The 16,048-nt window shown below is 41.6% G+C and overlaps 1 protein-coding gene across 1 annotated transcript in view; it reads left to right on the forward strand.

Annotated features, from left to right (window-relative positions):
* LOC126456225 (brachyurin-like) overlaps positions 1 to 16,048 on the forward strand; it is a 79,735-nt gene that overhangs the window by 21,406 nt on the left and 42,281 nt on the right. The window lies entirely within an intron of this gene.

Consider the following 16,048-nt stretch of genomic DNA (forward strand, 5'->3'; position numbering starts at 1 on the left):
TATAAGTGTTGTTTTGTAGGGACGTTCTGGCAAGCTTCCTATTCATCAGTTTCAGGAGAAGGCTAGTTACCCTGTATGAGATCATCTTTAGTATACTACGAAGCAACGCAACACTGTGCTCTCCACCCTGAGATACAGAGCTTGAATATTTGCAACGAGAAGCGCCTATCTAACGAGCTATAGCTCGTCCATGACGCCTCCCAATAAAATAACTGTTGGGAGATGTAAACGAGAAGTTTTCTCCCGAGTAACAACAAAATTAAAGACATCAACAGCCGACTAGGTGTTTGCGATATTTGTTGTGCATGCATTAAATGGTGATCTGTCTTTTGCAGTACTGTATGTGTTGTACCTGAAGAGTTCCTTGCGACCGATGTTGTATAATACAGAAACAATGACAGACTCGTGTTCAGTTCAGCTTGAAACACATGAAGGTACTTTGTAGTCTTCTGTCTTGGGTTCTTCGGCTGATGTTTCGTAGCACGAGTAGCTAGCATTGTCGAAACTTCATCCTCCACCGCTGGTGGAGGACTGGAATCGAGCTCGCGGCCACAGATTACATGTACCTGGCGCGCCAACGTCCGTGGGCTTTTCCGTGATCATTACTGCTGTGGTTTACCCCTTACTATTTGCAACTGTCGTTCGCTGCAGCCAGTAATCCAGGATCTGTTAACCTCGAGTCTTTTTTCTTTCTTGTTGAAGCTACTATTTTTGTAGATTTCTGTACGGGGGTGTGCTACCTACTCTCCACAGCAAGTTCCTCAATGTCGGCGAATTTTCTTATGTGGTCCCTCTCATAAAGCGCGTACTGCGCCACGGCCGAATTCTCCACCTGTACCAACTGCGATGCCGCTTATATTCGGTAATTTTGGCGTTCATAGATCGTCCAGTCGTTGCAGAACAGACTCTCCCACATGCACACGCTGTGCGGTATATTCCCAAAATTGCAAGTGGGCACCTTTATTCCTTTCCCGATCTAGATACTCTTTGACCTGCTTTCCTGATTTAGGCCGTGTTTGTGCAATACGTCACCGATTCTGTACGTCACTTTAGGAATGTGTGGCAAGAAGACCGCATCCAACACGCGTTCTTTCGACGTGTCATTTCGTTCAATGTTTGATTACGTGACACTTCTTATGTAACTCGTGCAGTATCCGTCTCTGCTTAGAACACTTTTTAGGTGCTGAAGCTCTCTTATACGTCTTGCAAGCAATACGATTGTATTCAAATGAAATGTCGTGTGACTAGGGCCACTCGCCTGGTAGACCTGTCGCCTGGTGCAAGTCATTTTAGGTGACACCACTTCGGTGACTTGCGCGTCGATGGGGATGATATGTTGATGAAAGATAACACAACACCCAGTTCCTTAGCGGAAAAAATCCCAACCCAGCCGGGAATCGAACCCGGACCACCTTGCACGGCATTCCGCCGCGCTGATCAGTCCGCTTTCGAGGCGGACACGATAGTATTAATCACACCTCTTTTCTGGAGCGGGCAGTGATTTCACAGTTAGAGTAGGTGTCGATCAATGCGTTTCGCCGACACTGAAGTTCTTGCTGTGGAGAAGAGCTACCACACCCGCATATGCAGGGAAGATATAGAAATACACAAAAATGACAATAACTTCAACAAAAAAGAGGAAAGCCTCAAGGTGAAAGGATCCTGGCTTCCCGTGCTGCAGCGAACGACCGTTGCAGATAGAAAGGGGAGAGTAACAGCGGTAATGACCTCTCCAGGAGACACCGCATTAAAGAAGCACTGTCCGTGTGGGCGGAGAGGTTTGCGTGTTCAGATGACACTATTTCGGCAGTAGTGTAGCTACTGGCAGGGCCTCCCAAGTCGGACAGGTCTCAGTCGATGAACCAGACGAAGTGTGTCTCACAACGACCTATCTTTCCACTCTTTGTCCTTCATCGTTTCACATTTGTAAGAAAAGTGGAGATGAAACTCGACAGTTGAGGAGAAAGTAATTAATCGAGGGGAAGGTTACCCCAAAATCAAATACTCTGGTCTTCCAGGTTGAGGGTTGGCGATGGGTTACCACTCCATCACGGAAAATTTGTCCATGGTAAACAGACTAAAAGGAATTTGGTAATACAAAATAGACGAAAATTGAGAGAACAAGGTTTACGATTTAGAAGGTGGAATATTCGTAGTTTATATAAAACAGGCGCCGCAATCAATCGAGTCAAGGAGATCGAAAGATATAAGATGGATTTTGTCGCTTTGCAGGAAGTCCGTTGGGAGGATACTGCTACCCAAGATATCGAGAAGTACACAATCTTGCACGGAGGCTGTGAGACAGGACACAAACTGGGTATGGCATTTTGTGTGAATAAGGCACTGGCTGCTAATGTATCTGGATTTGAGGCTGTGAGCCCTAGAATAGCAGTTTTAACAATAGACGGAGAGAGATGTAAAATATCGTTTGTGAATTGCTTTACACACACAGAAGAAAGTACATTCCAAGTGAAGGATGAATTCTACGCGGAACTGGAGGTAGTCATAGATGCCATCCCAAATAATAATTGTAAAGTACTACTGGGAGACATGAATGCTAATGTTGGAAGAGAGAACGTATTCCAGTCAACAACCGGAAGACACAGCCGTCATGAACTCAGCAATGACAATGGCATCGGGTTCATAACCTTTGCAACATCCAAAGAGATATTCATAAGCAGCACGAATTTCCAACGGAAGGACATACATAAAGGGCATTGGGTATCGCCAGATGGTAAAACAGTTAATCAGATAGATCACACTGCAACGGATATCAAAGCAAAGAACTGGGTGAGGAATGTAAAGGCAGCAAGGGGTGCAGAGTGTGGGAGTGATCATTTCCTCGTTAACAGCTGGCTAAAAGTACAAGCCAAAGCCAGAGTTAGAAACAACCTTACAAAAACTGTACATTACCATATCGATGCGCTGAAAAATAACACAAAGAGAGAAGAATTTCAGCTCAGCAACCGCTTTGAAAATCTACAGGAAGAGGTTTCACAAGAGAACCCAGATCAAATGTGGAAAGAAGTTAAGGATGCCGTAAATGAGGCGGTGAATGTAGTCATCAAGAAGCGGATCAGAGGCAAAAGGATTTGGTTTGGGGATGAATACATTACGGCATTAGCAAAGAGAAGAGAAGCCAAGGAGAGCTGATTACAAGGGGCTGAATTTGTTCAAGGCAAAGCACATTTCAAAGAAGTTGAAGAGCTACTCAAGCAACCCCGAGAAGAGCAAAGAGAATGTACGTTAAAGGACTGGTAGATGAGGCTCAACAAGCTTTCTTGGGGAAAGGCGCGAAAGATGTACCAGAAAGTAAAATTCTTCAAGAAGGAATATTAAAGCCGCCAAAAATTCATTAACAACAATAATGGGCGCATACTCGCAAGTGAGCTTGACATTGCTGAAAGGTGGAAACAATACTTCAAGAGACTCTTCAACTGTGATTAACCTAATGATCTGTTTGAATTTCAGTTTCCTGACATTCCAGATTTAGAGTATCCTCCACCCACACTAGCGGAAATAAAGAATCAGATAATGAAGCTACAGAACAACAAAAGCCCGGGAGGAGATGGAATCCAGGCAGAAATCATTCAAGCTGGAGGGGAGGGACTCCACAAGAAAATCCACCAATTAATCAAGGGGATCTGGATTTTGGAGGATATCCCAGAAGATCGGAAAACAGCTGTCATATGCCTTATACACATGTAAGGTGTCAGGCAAATACAACACTTTCCATGAAAACCCTGACATGATAAGCAAATCCAGTAGTATGTCACATAGCTCCAAATAAATCGCGACATTAAATTAAACAAAGTAATACGAGTAACGAGTGAGCAAATGGAATACCACAGATTAACACAAGAATGCTTAAATGCATGTCATACCTTCCCACTGTGTGACAGACGCAGTTCCGAGGGGAGAAACGAGAACAGAAGCCGAGAGCAGAACCGTGTTATGCTGGAAGGCCCTACGATAAGGGACGGACGGACACCCACGTCGCCAGCTAACCGCTAGGGCTACACCACCCGCAAGTTTTAGCTTGAGACCTTTTTCGCGTCTCTATTACGTTAGGACCACCCCCCAGCCCATGTTAAAAGATAGAGCCCTCCAGAAGAACAGTATAGATCTTACGATAACCCTAAAAGAACCACACCAGCTGCAAGTTTTAGCGTGAGACTTTTTCGCTTCTCTGTTACGTTGCAAACTTTAAAAACATTGCCCCACCACGAAAAGTATAACGTTTCTCATTGGATGGACAGAATTTTTGTAGGCGGAGCTTAAGGTTAACATTGAGACCCTTATTGGTCAGATGAAAACACAGCCAGATAGTTTTTTTTAAATCAACTTCGGTAAATTATAGTAAGGAGAAGTTAGGAGAGAGTTGCCAGGGAGTTGCTTCCGAGACAGCGAGGTGAGCGGAGCTGTGCTGCCCGGCGCCCCCTGACGAACACCGACAAGGTGACGAACGCACGCGATGCCGCATTTTTGGGCGCATCAGGCTTCACTCAGAACTGCAGAAGTCTCATCTGTTACATCCCCTTTACGTAATACTAGTGTCGATCGTCAATTAAAACTCATGGTGTTCACATTTGCCACTTGAAGTAAAAATTGAAACGCGATGATTTTTCTGTTATTTAGTTATTGAGAAGCTACATTAGCCACTGTAATTTATGACAAGTTAGATAAGTAATTAAAGATAATTGAGGGTCACTGTAGACCATTTTGATAGTTTTCTCTTTTGTGAAACTTAATTTAAACCTAGATTATAGATGTTATATGGCATAGTTCATCCTTCGATCCATTGTAGAACTTGGAAACCCACTCAGGGAATATTCGTTCACATTTTTGTTGAACGCAGTTGGTTTTTACCATCCTGTATTAAAACATTTCCTTTTATCAATAGTGCAATTTATAAACGATGTTTTGTGAGTAGAATAAAATTCCCAATGGTAAACTTAATGCTTTTTCGGCGTTATTTTACCGGCTAACTAAAAATAGGAAAGTCTTGAAACCCTTCCACTAAATTTAATTAGTATTAAGATTCTGTTACAGGGAGTGCAGTGGAGCTGACGCTGAAATCATTAAGTATATGGTTATATCATCGCTCGTCTCACTGAACTCTTCTGAATTCTACATGTCATGTGTGGTCTGACGTCTCCTTACCAGCAACAGGTCCCAGGTTCAAACTATTCAGTTCCCTAAAAAACACCCTCAGAGCATTGTTGCGCGAAAGTGGTAGGGAGACACGATATAGAACAAACAGACACCATGCAGAATGTTTAGAAAATGGCGACCCTGCCAGGATGGTAAAATACCATGATTGAAGGTCGACCACATGCCTAACTAGGTCAGAAAAATATCCTGTTGAAAAATTTTCGTAGTAAAAAATTTATTTTTCCTAAAGTTTTAAATACTCTAAAACAGTAGCTGCAGTGATAGATAGTAAGAAAGATTCAGAGACAATAGCATAATTAAGTTGTGAATTTTAATATTGTTAGAATTAAGTTTTCTCCTCAATGCAAGTGCACAGGTGGCGGATACATCGTTGACAAGTTGGTTCTGACCCAACAAGTAAGTGAATGGATTGTCAGTCTTGGTAGCGTCAAGTCGTGTGAACAAAAATTCTATGAAACGCGTGAGATCGTATGAGCGCATGTTGACTCGAAGTAGGGCGCGTGAATTGCTTTTAAAACAGAAAATAAGGGATTCGGAAAGATTAGCAATGGCAGATCGAGACCTTGACCGAATTGAGGTAGAGACCCAGCATGAAAATGGTCAGAGAATAGAGGCCAGTTCAACAGACGATGCAGTATCGCGAGAAATAGGACATATAACGCACCATAACGAGTATAGTGTACGCCAAGGCATAGAAAACGTAAGTCAGCATACGACAGAGGAGCAGGAAAGTAGAGAGACAGTCGATGAGGATTCTAACTTGCGTCTTGAATACGTAGAACCCATAGTACAAGTAATCAGAGCTCCCTCACCACAGAGTACAAGGAATGCGAGCAGAAACGTGTCACCGCACAGTTCAATGCAATCGGTTGCAAACCAACAATTGGGCGAAAACACAGAGCGTAGGACGTCGGAAGAAAACGCAATAGGACCCAACAATCTGGCAGAATTACTACAACAAATTACGGAAACCATGACAAGACATAATAAAGACATAGCGAACCAAATTCAAATTCAGAATGCAGAAACCACGAGACAAATGCGAGAGATTAAAGAACAAAACAAAAACAAAAATCAGTTACACCTAAGTCATATTGAAGACGAGGCAAAAGAATCTCGAGAAGTGATAGGAAACTTAATAACAGGTTACAATCAATTGAGAACAGACATTGACAAGGTACAAGTGGACGTACAAACATTGCGTAGTGACACTCAGGACGAGATCAAAACATTACGTAACAACACCCAGGGAGAAGTCAAGAAACTAGAGAAACAGATAAACGTAATTACTAGACAAGCAGCAGGTACAGCGCGTGAAATTGTTGAAAACATTGTGTTACACAAACGTATCACAAAAGCAGCGCTGAAAAGATGTGATAACCGCATAGTCGAAATAGAAGCGCAAACGAAGCGACAATTTCAGAAATTGCGAACAGAGTTGTTGCAAACCATTGAAGAGAGTAGTGAACAGGACCGAACAAGCACAGAGTCTGCAACCACATCCGTATCTGCAACAGCACCGGAAAAACAAGCAATTAACGAAGATATCATGCATTTGCGATTCCAATCACAGGCGGAAAGTAACATACGTGACAATGGAAAGCCAGGTCGCGAAGAGTACAGTGCAATGGATTCAGCTACACGTACACAACCGATGGAAGAAAATTATTGCGTACCACTCCAACGATACTCCGCAAGGGTAGGCGAAAGTTACAGTGGACAATATCCAATGGATCTACCACAACCGGAAAGAACGACGGGAGAAATGATCAGAAACAAAAGTGGCGAAGAATCGCGAATTTCATATGGAACTATGACGAAGTACGACAACGAGCATTTCCTCACAGTCAGAAAATTTCAACACTTTCGAGAAGGAAACTCATTACATCCACGAACTTTTATTGATCAATTCCGAGTAGGATTACCAGAACACTGGACGCCAGCACACAAATTAGACTTTATATGTGCACACATGTCAGGAACAGTCGCAGAAACCATGCAGAATGTTGCAGCGACATGCCAATCGTACGAAGATTTCAGAGAGAAGTTTCTCTCACGATATTGGTCCAGCGAAGCACAGAACAGAGTGAAGTACGAATTATTACAGAACCCATATCTTGAAAATTCAGGAGACAAGAGTCCCGTGAATTTTTTCGAATTAATGGCAAAGAAAAATCAATGCTTAGATGTACCATACAGTGACGGAGAGTTGATTAAATTATGCGCGATGAAGCTACCATTGAAATACCAGCAATCATTAGTAGGTTGCGGAGGCAATGACGTCGAAGTATTTAAAGGTATTCTAAAGGAACTACAGTTCATATTTTCGGAAGATGACGCAAGAAAAAGACGAAGCACACGTGAAAACAAAAGCAAAAAGCAGTGGAATCCACAAGACACAGTACGAAGAAACTATAATTACGAACGATGTGATAACTTCGCACCAAGAAACGACAATAGATTTCAACAAAGAACCGGTTATGGATTTAGAAGAGAATATGGCAATAACTATAATTCACCCAGGAACGGCAACAACTATTACAGAGGGAATAACAACAACCGGAACGGGTACTGGAGAGCTAATAGACCGACAAATTATCAAGAAAGAAACCACTATCAACAAGCTGAACAAGAAAAGAGAATAAAGATAGAAGAGGTGGAGGTAAGACCACCAAACCCCGATAAACGTTCTATTTGACAGCTAAGTGCCCATGCCAAAGAGAATGACGCACCGACCCAGGACAATTGCAACAACTTGAACAGAGAAGTAAAAATCTTATCACGAGAAGAGAAGAAGGAAGAAACAAATCCACAGGGACCAGATGAAAACGAAGACAAGAAAATAACAATATCGTGTTGGGACGAAATTAATTGGGAGAATACTGACGAGGAAAATGAATTACCAGAGGCATGCACAACGAATGTAGGAGGAAAGGACGAAGTAATGAGTATTGCAGAGCTATTTGAGATGGAAACCAGGGAAAGCGAATTCAATGAGGATAATGCGCAGTCGACAGAAGTTGAAAATAAGTTACGAGTGGGTCCACAACCCGACGTATATAATGAAGGAAGTTATGAAGCGATAATTAGAGCATTTAGATGCGATTATGTGGAAGTAGCGACGAAGAAGGAGAAGATAGAGGATGAGGAAAAAGCAGAGGATGTTGAAGAAAGCGTAAATGAAGGAAGAAATAGAGAAGAGGAAATAAAAGAGAGAGAAGTAGCAGTCGAAGCTTATCCTACAGAAAGTTCGAATTCACAAGGGAAATTCCTAAAAAGACTCATGTATGATTCAGTGGAGGATTCGTTGATGCAAGAAGAAGAAGAACAGGACCAACCCTTTCAAATTCAACCAATTGTGAAGGCCATGGAAAAGCATATCCCAGTCAATATTGTAATTGATAGCGGAAGTGAACTGACTGCGATCTCAGAACATTTATTCATGCAGTGTAATGCCAATGAGGAATTGCCAGTTCTGAAAACACGTAACATTAAAGTAAGAGGTCCTATTAGAAACAATGCTGCGGAAGTTACGAGACAAACAAGGTTAACTCTTTCGTGCCAAGGTCAAAAGATCGAAGCCAACTTCGTGATTATACCTAAACTAACTATAGATTTGATTATAGGTGCAGATTTTTTAAATGAGAGACGAGCGATAATAGATATGGGGAAAGGTAGCGTAACATTCGGGAATGTCACACTTCTCTTTGAGCAAAAGCTAAAATTAGAAGAAATAGCAGTTACAAACAAACAATGACGCGAGATAAAGAGGATGAAGAATTAGAATGGTATGCACAAAAGGGGGACTCGCCTCAACTCATGTTAGAAGTCCATAAAGAAATCGACGAAAAACTGCAAGAAGTTCAAGTTATTTCGGAACACAGTAAAAGAGAACTAGAGGGTACTTTACGAGATAAAGCAGAGGTATTTTTACCTAAGACTGGCATTATTAAGCACTTTCAGTACAAGTTTGAAGATTAATTTTATTACTGGTAAATAATCAGCACAATATTTCAAGATTATGTTGCAGATAAGATCGTGAGGAGAAAGAAGAATGAAGAGAGAGAAAGGTGGGAAAAAGAAAGTAGTTTCAATAATAACACCAATAGTACCATAGATTAAGGTGAAAGGGTAAAGCGTAGATAGTCTAACAGCATGAAATACTAAAATGCTATACACCACGACACTACACAAAAATAAAAAACGAATTTGAGGTTTCTTGTATAAGTTAAGACTCAAAATATCTTAGAATTGTAACATGGAAAGGACGCCAAAATTTGTAAAGCTTTTTAAGAAAGTGTAAAATAATGTAAGTACTAGACATACGTCAGATGATTATAAGTAAAACTTTTTGTAAGAACCATTGTAAAAACTCCAGCAAAGACCAGATGCAATGACCCACAAGTTGCAACGCGAGAAGTATCAAGAAAGAAAAGGACGTAATTAGCAAGACACGATTCCTACAAGGCAGAAGCGTCGAGAGAAGGGAAAGGACAGCAAGACCAACAAAGGGCCCTCCTAGAGTGGGAAATAAATTTGACCACTAGGCGGAACCCTGCTGGGACGGAACACGGACCCGCACAGTAGCGGAGCCCTGCAGAGATGCGACGGGACACCGAACGCCGGAAGGGTCTCCAAGCACCCCCACTCAGCGGAGGGAGCAAAAAACGGCACAACCAGAAGACCGCTTGGGCAAGCCACCACCGGCAAAAAATATGTGTAAAAGTCACACTACCGCTATTAAACAGCACGCTGATGCACAAAACTGAAGAAAACATACACAAAGTAGAAATATCATGTCCAAACCATTTATCAAACTGTTACTAGGAGGAGAACTTCAAAGCGACTAGTTATCAATAAATATTTCCATATCCTGCCCAGAGAAGAATCAAGAATCAAGTAAGAAGCAGAGAAAAAGCAGGAAGAACAGAAGTTGAAGATTCGCAAATTGAGACCAAGAAAGAGTATGGGTGAAGAATAGACGACATACCTTCCCAAATCCCTATCCTATTGTAAACTAGTCGTCTGCAAAGTATTACAACGAAAAACGACCGCTTTCAGCGACACATAACGATGACTTTCACGCATACAAAGAAAGTAAACCACGAGATTCTGCACTCACAGCTCCATTCCATTATGGGACCTCCACAACAGCAACACACACTTGCAAAGCTAACAAGGAACGACGAACGAAGCTGTACATCAAATACTTGCCGACATCCATCTCGCTCAAGTCCATCACCTTCGTGCAAACGCATTCGCCAACCTCATGCTTAAACGTTCATAGGATTGTGTGAATGTGTGAAATCAAATTATGTGATGTAGGAATTGTGAAAAAGAAATGTGTGAAAAACTAAATAAGTTAAGCACAACAGACAGCTAATAAACTACAAAATAACAGTCATTGACTATGGACTTAAGTAAAAAATACACTATCGATAAAAATAAGTCATTAGTTCTGAAATGGACAGTATATAAAGAACAAAAGTAAGGCATAATAAACACTAAAACTATATGCCACTTATTTTCTCCTCATAAAAATAAAAGAATAACTATATTTTACTTATTTTCTTCTTATAAAAACAAAGAATAAAAAATTATCTTGCTGGATGTTTTCCTTTTTTTTTAACATTTGTACCATTTGTTAGGATAATATCTCAATACTTGTGTATGTGTATTTCTTTGTCAAAGCAATTCTTGGAAATAATTCTTATTTGTTAGTGTAGCAATGTTGAAATGAGTGTCCAGAAACAAAAACACTTTACTTGTACATGATATTTAGAAAATGTGTTAGGAATAGATTTTACTTAATTACTACATTTATAAAAACAATATTTATAAGAAAATCGATGAGAAAGACTCATCACTTTCAATAACAAACTTTTAAAAAAACAAACTTCACACTTAAATAAAGAAAGAAAATAATTAAAAAATTAATAAAAGCATAAAAATGTTCTTCTCTTGTCATTTTTAAGAATAATATGGAAGAATATAAAAATATAAATTAGTAATACAAACTAGCATAGAACAGAATAACGTGGCCGAACAGTAGGCAACAAAACTTAGACAACAGAATAATTTTTGACTGACTTACACATCGATTCAATTATTGCCTAAGTTCAGCGCAAAAATTAAGTTCGATGGGTGGTGATATGTAAGGTGTCAGGCAAATCCAACAACTTCCATGAAAACCTTGATATGATAAGCAAATCCAGTAGTATGTCACATAGCTCCAAATAAATCGTGACATTAAATTAACCAAAGTAATACGAGTAACGAGTGAGCAAATGGAATACCACAGATTAACACAAGAATGCCTAAATGCATGTCATACCTTCCCACTGTGTGACAGACGCAGTTCCGAGGGGAGAAACGAGAACAGAAGCCGAGAGCAGAACTGTGTGAAGCTGGAAGGCCCTACGATAAGGGACGGACGGACACCCACGTCGCCAGCTAACCGCTAGGGCTACACCACCCGCAAGTCTTAGCATGAGACCTTTTTCGCGTCTCTGTTACGTTAGGACCACCCCGCAGCCCATGCTAAAAGATAGAGCCCTCCAGATGAACAGTATAGATCTTACGATAACCCTAAACGGACCACACCAGCTGCAAGTTTTAGCGTGAGACTTTTTCGCTTCTCTGTTACGTTGCAAACCTTAAAAACATTGCCCCACCACGAAAAGTATAACGTTTCTCATTGGATGGACAGAATTTTTGTAGGCGGAGCTTAAGGTTAACATTGAGACCCTGATTGGTCAGATGAAAACACAGCCAGATAGTTGTTTTTAAACCAACTTCGGTAAATTATAGTAAGGAGAAGTTAGGAGAGAGTTGCTAGGGAGTTGCTTCCGAGACAGTGAGGTGAGCGGAGCTGTGCTGCCCAGCGCCGCCTGACGAGCATCGACAAGGTAATGAACGCACGCGATGCCGCATTTTTGAGCGCATAAGGCTTCACTCAGAACTGCAGAAGTCTCATCTGTTACATCCCCTTTACGTAATACTCGTGTCGATCGTCAATTAAAGCTCATGGTGTTCACATTTGCCACTTGAAGTAAAAATCTGAAATCCGATGACTTTTCTGTTATATAGTTATTGAGAAGCCACATCAGCCATTGCAATTTACGACAAGTTAGATAAGTAATTAAAGATAATTGAGGGTCACTGTAGACCATTTTGATAGTTTTCTCTTTTGTGAAACTTAATTTAAACCTAGATTATAGATGTTATATGGCATAGTTCATCCTTCGATCCATTGTAGAACTTGGAAACCCACTCAGGGAATATTCGTTCACATTTTTGTTGAACGCAGTTGGTTTTTACCATCCTGTATTAAAACATTTCCTTTTATCAATAGTGCAATTTGTAAACGATGTTTTGTGAGTAGAATAAAATTCCCAATGGTAAACTTAATGCTTTTTCGACGTTATTTTACCAGCTAACTAGAAATAGGAAAGCCTTGAACCCCATCCACTAAATTTAATTAGTATTAAGATTCTTTTTCAGGGAGTGCAGTGGAGCTGACACTGAAATCATTAAGTATTTGGTTATATCATCGCTCGTCTCACTGAACTCTTCTGAATTCTACATGTCTTGTGTGGTCTGGCGTCTCCTTACCAGCAACAGGTCCCAGGTTCAAACTATTCAGTTCCCTAAAAAACACCCTCAGAGTGTCGTTGCGTGAAAGTGGTAGGGAGACACGATGTAGAACAAACAGACACCACGCAGAATGTTTAGACACAAGAAAGGTGACGAAATGAACTGCACTAACTACAGAGGAATCGCCCTACTGAACGTCTACTACAAGTTCTTGTCCAACTGTATACTGGTTAGAAGAAGTGATTGTTGAATATCAGGAGGGGATTCAGAAAGGGCCGTTCAACTGTCGACAACATCTTTACGCTGCGACAACTCACCTAAAAGTTGTTGTAGTACGGCGAAGTACTTCATGTGCTTTGCAAAGATTTTAAGAAAGCGTATGACTGCATCCACTATGAGTGTCTGAGGAACTGCCTAACGGAGTTTGGAATACCTAAGAAACTCGTAAGCCTAGTTGGAATTTGTCTCACTGATTCAAAAGGCAAAGTGAAGCTCGGGAACCAACTCACGGAGAGCTTCAACATGAACACAGGGTTGAGACAAGGAGATGGTGTGTCACCGGTTTTATTATTGAAACGATAATGAGAGAAGTCTCTCGTTAAAGCTTCAAGGTTGTAGAGGGTGAGAAAATCACACGTCTCGCGTTTGTTGATGATGTGGCCCTGTTGTCCAGATCTAAGGAGGAACTAATGCGGATGAGCGAAAGTGTAGAGGCGGAAGTAAGCAAAATTGGGCTCGTTGTGAATGAATCAAAGACGGAATATCTGGTGATGAGCAGGACCCATGCTTATTCAAGAGACACACTCCAGCCTTTGATAGTTGGAAACCGACCCTACAAAAGTGTTCGTGAATTTAAGTATCTGGGGTAATCTTTACAGAAGATGCAGCATGTGAAGCAGAAATCAAAGCGAGGATCCAAGTCGCCAACCGATCATACTTTGGTCTCAGTCAACTTCTTGCATCGCGTGGTCTCTCTAGGAATTTAAAACTCCAGCTGTATAAAACAATGATTAAACCCATAGTACCGTATAGCTGTGAAACTTGGAGTGTCCGGGAAACAGATTTGAACAATCTTCTTGTTTTTGAGTGGACAGTATTAAGGAAGATCTTTGGTCCGGTACAAAATGAGGTCACTGGAGAATGAAGGATCAGACATTATTGTGAACTAGACGAAATGTACAATAGACCAAACATTGTAGGACTGATGAGAAGCCGGTCGTTGTGGCCGAGTGGTTCTAGGCGCTTCTGTCTGGAATCGCACTGCTGCTACGGTGGCAGCTTCGAATCCTGCCTCGGGCGTGGATGTGTGTGATGTCCTTAGATTAGTTAGGTTTAAGTAGTTTTAGGGGACTGATGACCTCAGATGTTAAGTCCCATAGTGCTCAGAGCCATTTGAACCTTTTGAACGGATGAGAACCAAGCATCTTGTATGGGCAGCACATGTCAGTCGGATGGATAAATGCTGATGGCCTTTGAAAACTATGGATTATACTCCCTGGGGAAGACGCCCATAGAAAGACCAAAGAAGAGATGGAGGGATGGAATCTATGAGAACTTGCTGCAGATTGGAATAGAGAATGATTGGCGCCAGGAGGCACAAAATAGAGCCCAGTGGAGGAAGAACCTTTTAGCAGCGCAGGGTCTTCTGGGCCTGATCGCATAAAGTAATGTAAGTAAGTGCTGACCACGGAGAAGCCATCGGACGTTGGCGTGCTAGAAGAATACCGCTGTGGTTATAAACTTTGCAGCTACTCATGGAGGTACAGTGTGGGCTGTATTTATCATATATCAGCGAGACTTGGTAGATATGCTACTGTGTTAATGTGGAACCCATTTACGCTGAAAAAAGATTAATTCCAGTTTTGGCCACCAGGTTCAAATCTGGCGCTGTACACGATTTGTATGACGGTATAACATACATGCTAACATTTGACAAACCGTAACGTGAGTGAAGAGTATAGCTATCGAGAAGAGAGGCCGTACACTGTTAGTGAAACTGTTTGACATGGATGGCAGCAATCACATTGCTGCATTGAGAGAGTATCGTCAACTGAAAGGTCTGAGGAGACACCCGATGTCATTAAACGGTTAAAATAAGATGTTAACGAAATTCGAAAACACACGTCAGCTTGATAAAGCACCTGAAAGAGCAAGGCGTCCTATCCCATTGGAAGTTGTTAACGAGGTTCCTGTTGCTGTAACTAACCATTCAGCACATGTCCCAGGCGGTACTAGTGCTCGTACAGTGTCACGAGAATTGTCCATCCCGTGATCAACAGTACGGAAAGTTTTGCGGTGTATGGCACAATGCTAACCGTACAAAATCTAAACGGTGCAGCAACTCAAACCTCATTCTGAATTTGCTCTTCGGTTTCTGATACGGATCGAGTTTGATGGCATGTAGCTGGACAATATTAAGTGGAGTGGTGGGGCACATTTTGCACTACAGGGAGCAGTGAATACACAGAAGTGCCGAAACCGGGCTACTTTTAAGTCGCGTGTTATACATGAAGAGCCATTGCAGACGCTCTATGTGACTGTATGATATGGATTCACAAGCATCTTTGTTCACGGTCCGTTGTTGTTTGAAGAGGATACCGTGATGTCTGTGTGTTGTCGAGGCCTTTTTGTGCAGCATGTGATTCCAGCATTGAAAGAGCGCAACTTTGTGGTAACCATAGTTTTCATGCAAGATGGGGCGGCACCTCATGTCGCTTGCCCAGTGAAAGATCTGCTTAACGCAATCTTCAATGGACGTCTTAGCTCTAGATGTTTTTCAGATGCATGGCCTGCAAGATCACCTGATTTGAATCCATGTGATTTTTGACTTCGGGGTATCCAAAAGAATACTTTTACCAGGAAACGCTCGGTCTTTGGCTGATCTGGAGAACAGAAAGCAAGAACACGTTGCTCAGTATCTACCGGAGCTGCTGCGAGCAACTGTTGATCACGTTTTACAGATGAAGCATCTGTCGACGTCTCCAGCGCTCATATTGAGCAAATTGTTTAACTGTCGGCTTATAACAAAATCAACAATACACCTTACTCATTTTTTTGACCTTTTTTGCCCACGTCCAGTTCCTAACCCGTTACATATGGAAACATTTCTGTGCGTTTTCTTGCATTCGCAGGGAGAAATTTGAACCTCGTGGTCAAAACTGGAACAGTTTTTTTTTCTCTCTCCAGCGAAAATGTGTTCTGCATTAACGCATTAGTGTATCTACTAAGTTCGACTTAACACGATAATTACAGCCGACACTGGACGTCTGTGAGTAGC

The sequence above is a fragment of the Schistocerca serialis genome, chromosome 2, assembly GCF_023864345.2.
Source record: "Schistocerca serialis cubense isolate TAMUIC-IGC-003099 chromosome 2, iqSchSeri2.2, whole genome shotgun sequence".
Classification (NCBI taxonomy): Eukaryota; Metazoa; Arthropoda; class Insecta; order Orthoptera; family Acrididae; genus Schistocerca; species Schistocerca serialis.